We start from the raw sequence: 7038 nt of genomic DNA on the forward strand, positions 1-7038 counted from the left end.
GTATCATGATATGACCGCTTTAATTGTGGACAATAGGGTGCGATTTGCCATGCAATTTGCAATTCGCATGGCAAGTCGCATCCAGTGTGACCTGGGTGTAAAATCCCTGCATTGTATATAGATCAGGGATCAGAGACGGTATTGTTTTTGTTTTGTTTTTTTTAACAAAAGCGGAGTTATTCTTTAGTGTGCATTGAATTTTACTGCACATTACCGCAATCTATGAGCATATCAAAGTAGGATATCTATGTCCCATTTCCAAGATCAATGACCCAAAAATTGACATCTGTGTAGGCAGGACTACCACCGCAGTAGACCAAAGCCTTTGTGTTACTTGGGCTGCAAGGTATTGGTTAGCAAAGGGACTAATTCTCGCACTCACGCTGTGGTGGGCTCCTCATACTTGGTTCCCAGTAACACATCCCTACTTTACATGAAGGTGGAACAAAGGAAGGCTGAAGAGTTCTTAGATCTTGAAAAGGCAGGAAGCTGGCAGGGCTGGAAAGAAAACAGAACATGTATAGTAATTATATGTGTCTGTTGTAAGAGGTAATCTAATATGTATTTAGGTTCAGATTTCTAACAGCTATGCTACACAGGTGGGTTTGGTTACAGGAACGTTATAGCAACACCTTAGACAGGAGCGTTTTATGAAAGCAGAAGAGTATCCCACAGCAACCTATTCCTCTGTCATTTTCCAATACTGCCTTCTAAAGGCAAGCTCAGCTCCAGTCAAAGCTTTTTGTTCATGGCTGATGTTGCGGCTGCCAGGAACCCTTACCATAACCCGTGTACCATTCACTTTAATAAAAACGACACAAACACAGAACTTGGATTTCAAAAATGGCCATAGTAGCCCTTTTATTAACAACCATAAATTAACTTTTTTTTTTAGAGCTCATTGGATTTTTTCTGAAATTCATTTCCAGTAAGTGAACTGAGCAAAGCACAAATGTATGGCTCCATGAGCAGCAAGGGTGCAAGTTGGATGGTGCATGGGGGTACAAAAGAGAAAACACATTTACTTCTTCCACTGTGACCATTTAAAAGAGCAGGGATATGGACACATGGGACAGGTGGCTCCTCTATTTTGGGATTCTTCATTTTAGTGTGATGGACTTGAGCCGGAGGTTTTCCACAGCCAAGTATGAGATCTCCTCTATGGCAAAGTGGACTGGAAACGAGAAAGGTTTTCTGGGAGACAATTGTATGGTGATCTTGTCTTGCTCATACTGGCAGCAAACCATGGTGTTGGACCCCTCCTTGAAGGGGAAGATTTTCTCCCTCAGCTCTGCTCCCCAGACACCGCCCTCTATCGAGTTCAAGGCTAAAATACGTTTTTCTCCCTGGAAGTAAAATCAAACGTCAAAGTGGACCACTAAATTCTTGGCATCTTTTCCCAAGTTGATGAAAAACCTTCTACAGCCCTCCGGAATGAAGCCCTCTACCTCCACACATTGACCAGGTTTGAGCCATCCTGCTTCCTTACCAGAGTCACTTTTTTAATACCAAATTCTTACAACAATCTTTACGACAATAAAATACATAATTATTATTATTATTGTACAGTATTTATATAGCGCTAAAAGGTTTGCTCAGCACTGATAACTGACCATCTCCTTTTTCTCTCAGGTTCATGAAGGCCCCTTTTTACTACTGCATCGGCTGCATCACCCACCACATTCCTAGCCGCAGTTACACCGGCTCAGGGAAAAATTGTTGACCCTTCTAACACCCAATGCAGCCCGATAACCAATAGCCCCAACTGATGTCACTTTAATAGGGAAGGTACACCCATACCGAAATGGGCCCTACCCATTACATTCCAAATACTGTTTTCACCATGCTGGCCTACACGAACCTGAGACCTCTGCCCCCTGCTATGACAACAAAAGCCCATCCCCACCGAGAAACCCGTAGCCCACAGCACCATGAACAGGTCCTCAGAGAAAAACCTAACCCTACCAGGACCCTCAATTCCTCCATGCCAAACGACAGAAACGAAAGAAGAAAAGGGCAACACGAAAAACGGGAGGGAGGGAGGGCAAGTGTCTTCTCCACAGACAGGGCTCCCACTGACACTCAAGGAACTCATCCCTTCCACCAAACCACTGCTGCCACTACACCCATACCGAGATGGGCCCTACCCATTATACTCCACATACTGTTTTTACCATGCTGGCCTACACGAACCTGAGACCCCTGCCCCCTGCTATGACAACAAAAGCCCATCCCCAGAGAAACCCACACCCCACAGCACCATGAACAGGTCCTCGGGGATAAACCTAACCCTACCAGGACCCTCAATGCCCCCATAGCAAACGACAGAAACAAAAGAATAAAAGGGCAACATGACAAATGGGAGGGCAGGAGGGCAAGTGTCTTCTCCACAGACCAGGCTCCCACTGACCCTCAAGGAACTCCTCCCTTGCACCAAAACACTGCTGCCACTCGCAACCGCACTCTGGCCCACCCTCTCGTCCACCAATAAGGTAAATCTTACCATCCCTTCAGGGGCGGACTGACAACTCATGGGGCCCCCGGGCAACAGGGGATCATGGGGCCCCTGTGTCCTTGCCCACACTCAAAGCACATCCAAAAAGGCCTGTCTCTAGCCTTCCCAGCCAACTCAGTCATGCAGCCCTACACTTATGCTGAACATCCAGTTCCTGGCCCTTTCTTTTTGAATAGAGAATCGGAGGGTTAGGGCATCTGTCAGGTTTTTTATTGCCATTGAGGAAATTTCCCCTCAGTTTTCTATTAGGACAGAAAATGATGGGAAACCTGTCTAACAGGAACATGTGATTAGTAGATCATTAAAGATCTGAACCTTTGGCAACATTTTTATTGCTGTCTGTACTTCCTATATCTGGGATGGCCGTGCCTGTAAACTGCGCCAGTTTGTTGTCCAGGTGTCAAAGGGACAGAAAGTGAGGGAAAATCATCCCAGTTGGGTTACAGGGAGAGCTAAATGACTGAGAAATATTTTACCTCTCCCCACTTCAGGGACAATCCAACCAACCTTACCAATCTGTACTGGGCAGGGAATCGCTACACACTAATGTTTGTGTCAGGTGATCATATACAGTATGTGCTTGGATCTATGGAGGAGTAAAGTAGGGTACACTCTATACAAAAATCAGGCGAACATTTCCGTACGAGGAACGACATACAATTTTCTGATCAAGTGTACACAACTTTCGACAACCTACTCAGACCTTTCAAATGAAAATTTCCGAAGGGACAAACTCCAACACTTTTCTTGTATGTGAACAGAACTAACGATTTTAGTTTAAAGTGATATTAACCACTTGCTCTCCTGAGGATTTACCCCCCTTCCTGACCAGGCCATTTTTTTTGCGATACAGCTCTGCGTTACTTTAACTGACAATTGCGCGGTCATGCAATGCTGCACCCAAATGAAATTTATGTCCTTTTATTCCCATGAATAGAGCTTTCTTTCTGAGGTATTTGATTGCCTGTGTGGTTTTTATTTTTTGTGCTATAAACAAAAAAAGACCAACAATGGTTTGATAAAAACAATATTTCTGACTTTCTGCTATTAAACAAGTCCAGTAAAAAAATGTAAAAAAATAAAATTTCATCATAAATTTAGGCCAAAATGTATTCTGCGACATGTCTTTGTTAAAAAATTTCCCAATACGTGGAAATTAATTGGTTTACATGAAAGTTATAGTGTTTACAGATGGCGGTATAGATACTGGAATTTTTTTTTAAATGTTTTTACTAGTAATGGAGGCGATCAGCGACTTATAGTGACACTGCGGGGAACTAATTTGGTGTCGCTGACATCCCCAGTGACACCAATACATTGCTGCTGATCTGCTGATTGAGCAAAATGGATCAGACTCCGATCCATTATGCTCCCCAAATTACAGATCCGATCCATCCTGCGGGGACCGTCGGCATGCAGCCTGTACGGAGTGACACTGGATCCGCTCCAAAGGTAAGCTGATGATCCCCGCAGGAAAGATCGGATCCATCCTGCAGGGATCGTTGGCTGGCTTTACAGCTTACCTTTTCGTAGAGTGGGTCTGGTGTTGCCCTGTGCGGTGGGTGTTGCCCGGTGTGGTGCACGCCCCCTGCCTCGGGACGCCACTGCCTACCAGCATGTCTTTGGAGTGTGGGAGGAAACTGGAGTACCTGGAGAAAACCCACACAGGCACAGGGAGAACATGCAAACTCCAGGCAGGTGGTGCTGTAGTTGGGATTTGAGCCAATGACCCGAGTACTGCCAGGCGGAAGTGCTAACCATCTAGCCACTGTGCTGTCCGCAATGCTTTGTTCATATTTCATGTCAGATGCTTACATTCACTTTAATTGAAATGGGCCCTGCAGGTAAAATATTTTTTTTTTTCAAAAGTGGGGAAGGGTATGAACCTCTGTCGAGTTTTTATTGCTCTACTGGATTGGTTTCCATGGCAATAAATTAAAGACAGTCTATGCAATGGGGGTACGGATGGCATTAAAACACTGGAGAGAATGTACTTAAAGCTGGAGCAGCTGTGAATAGTAACCAATCAGCTTATAACTTCAGCTGTGTCAGTGAAAGTGATATTAAAGGCAATTTACAAAAAAAAAATATTCTTACATACTCTGTGCAGTTGTTTTGCACAGAGCAGCCCCGATTCTCTTCTCCCCGGGTCTCTGCCAGCACTTCTGGCCCCTCCCTCCTGCCTAGTGCCCCAAAAGTAAGCAGCTTAGTATGGGGGCACCCAAGCAAGCTTGCTCCAGAGCCGCTGCTCTGCGTGTCCATTTTCACAGAGAGCCGTGACTCAGTCCTGCCCCCTCTCTCTTCTCATTGGCTCACTAGCAGTTAAAGTGTTACTAAACCCAGGACCCTGCATTCACTATATCGCGTCTCCCACAGTACAACCAACATGGAAATGCAATTATTTTAGTAAATATAAACTGCTAAATACCTTTTCTCATCAGCAGTTAGAGCAGTCTTGTGACTTCAGCAGAGCACTGGTTAAAGCTTGTAGGAGGAGTTTTCTTTCTGCTCTAGGAGGATGCAAAACCCCTGACCCTGTGTCTGGACAGTGCTGATTGGCCCTGTGCTGATCACATGCACTCTCCCTAGAAAAAAAAAACCAAACCTCTCTAGCAGGGGCGGACTGACAACTCATGGGGCCCCCGGGCAATAGGGGATCATGGGGCCCCTGTGTCCTTGCCCAAACCCAAAAAAGCTTATAAAAAGGTACCAGGGGCATCTCATGGGGCCCCCTACTGACCCCGGGCCCTCGGGCAGTGCCCGAGTGCTCAAATGGTCAGTCTGCCCCTGCTCTCTAGCAATACACACTAAACTGAGCATGTGTATGTGGCCTATGGGTTCAGTCTGTGTTATCAGGTGGACATTTGAACAAGAGGAGGGGCAGAGAAGACAGGATCAAACAGCCTTTTTACACAATGCAGAGGATTAACCCCTTATGTTCCACAGTGAGTATAACAAGCATGCTTTACTGTATATACAGACTGATTTTACTGTTGTGGGCTTAGTAACACTTTAATGGATACCCCTGCTGTCTCAGCCAATGGGGAGGTAGAGTCCCCGGAGAGCCGAGGCTCCCATGCACATTGATGGATCGAGATGGGGCTCAGGTAAACATTAGAGGGGCGCTGCTGCACACAGTTCAGCCTTTAGAAACACTTTAAGCTTTGAAAATGAATGCTAGTAGCCAGTTTTAATAAATTCTCCTAAATCTGGTTAATAGAAAGGGGAAGGGTTATAACTGCAATCAATTTTGTATTGCTGTCTGTGTCTCCATTTATAAAAACCCCCTTACTTCCTGTCCAGGCAATGGTGGTCACCAGGACAGGAAGTGATGGGAAAGCTCCTCGACAGTGACACAGAATCCTAGTGATTACTGCAGTACATTATTTTAGTGTTCCCTATAAGTGTGTGATCTTGCGTTAGAGGGGACAATTTCCCTTTAGATATTATTGTATAAACTGATCATAGAGCCAGCAATAACTTATCTGCAGCAAACTGCAACAACAGCTCAGAGTTTTCAACAGTTGCATTTGGACCATGAATAAAAAACGAGGAACAGTAGGATAGAAAAGGCAACACCAGTCAAAACCTGTTTTATAGCTTTGCAAAGGAATGAAGTATTATAACATTTGTCAGACTTTTTTTTTTATGCTGTGTCCCCATTGGGAAGATTGTCCACCACTTCCTGTCCCAGAGACACAACAGGAAGTGGAAGAGAATTTTTTTCTAAAAAGAGGGTGCATCCCATTTTTTACATTTGTTAGTGAATAGGGACATAGATGGCAACGGAACCCTAACAAAGGTTTTGAACCTTCCCTACTTTACCCATAGCAAAAAAACTAAACTAAAAAGAATTTCATTGCTGTCTGTGTCCCTACTAGGGGGATTCAACCCCTGTCCTGTTGACTGGCTTTGTGGCGCACTACAACGCAGATGCGTTACCTTAATGTGTCTGGGTACCATTCAGAATGAACATCACCACAATGCAGCAGTACATAGGTGTAAATAGGCCCTGAAAGTGATGGAAAAATCTAAAACTGGCCATACAATAGTAGATTTTCGAATTAAAATTTGTACATTGAACAGCTTGACTAAATTTTTTTTAATGCTTTGTGGTGCGTTACAACGCAGGCGCGTTACCTTAGTGTGTCTGGGTCCAATTCAGAATGAACATCACCACAATGCAGCAACACATAGGTATAAATAGGCCCTAAAAGTGATGGAAAAATCTAAAACTAGCCATACATTAGTAGATTTTCAAACAAAAATTTGTACATTGAACAGCTTGACTATTCTTTTTTGAATGCTTTGTGGTGCGCTACAACGCAGGTGCGTTACCTTAGTGTGTCTGGGTACCATTTAGAATGAACATCACCACAATGCAGCACCACGTAGTTGTAAATAGGCCCTGAAAGTGATGGAAAAATCTAAAAATGGCCATACACTAGTAGATTTTCTAACAAAAATGTGTACATTGAACAGCTTGACTAATATTTTTTGAATGTTTTTTTGGTGCGCTACAA

At 44.2% G+C, this 7038-nt stretch overlaps 1 pseudogene; it reads right to left on the bottom strand.

Annotated features, from left to right (window-relative positions):
• Positions 1–1100: 1100 nt before the first annotated feature.
• LOC149465825 (galectin-1 pseudogene) lies at positions 1101–2177 on the bottom strand (annotated as a pseudogene).
• Positions 2178–7038: the final 4861 nt, after the last annotated feature.

The sequence above is a fragment of the Staurois parvus genome, unplaced genomic scaffold, assembly GCF_062004578.1.
Source record: "Staurois parvus isolate SC_StPar_1 unplaced genomic scaffold, SC_StPar_1.0 ptg000137l, whole genome shotgun sequence".
In the NCBI taxonomy this organism is placed as follows: Eukaryota; Metazoa; Chordata; class Amphibia; order Anura; family Ranidae; genus Staurois; species Staurois parvus.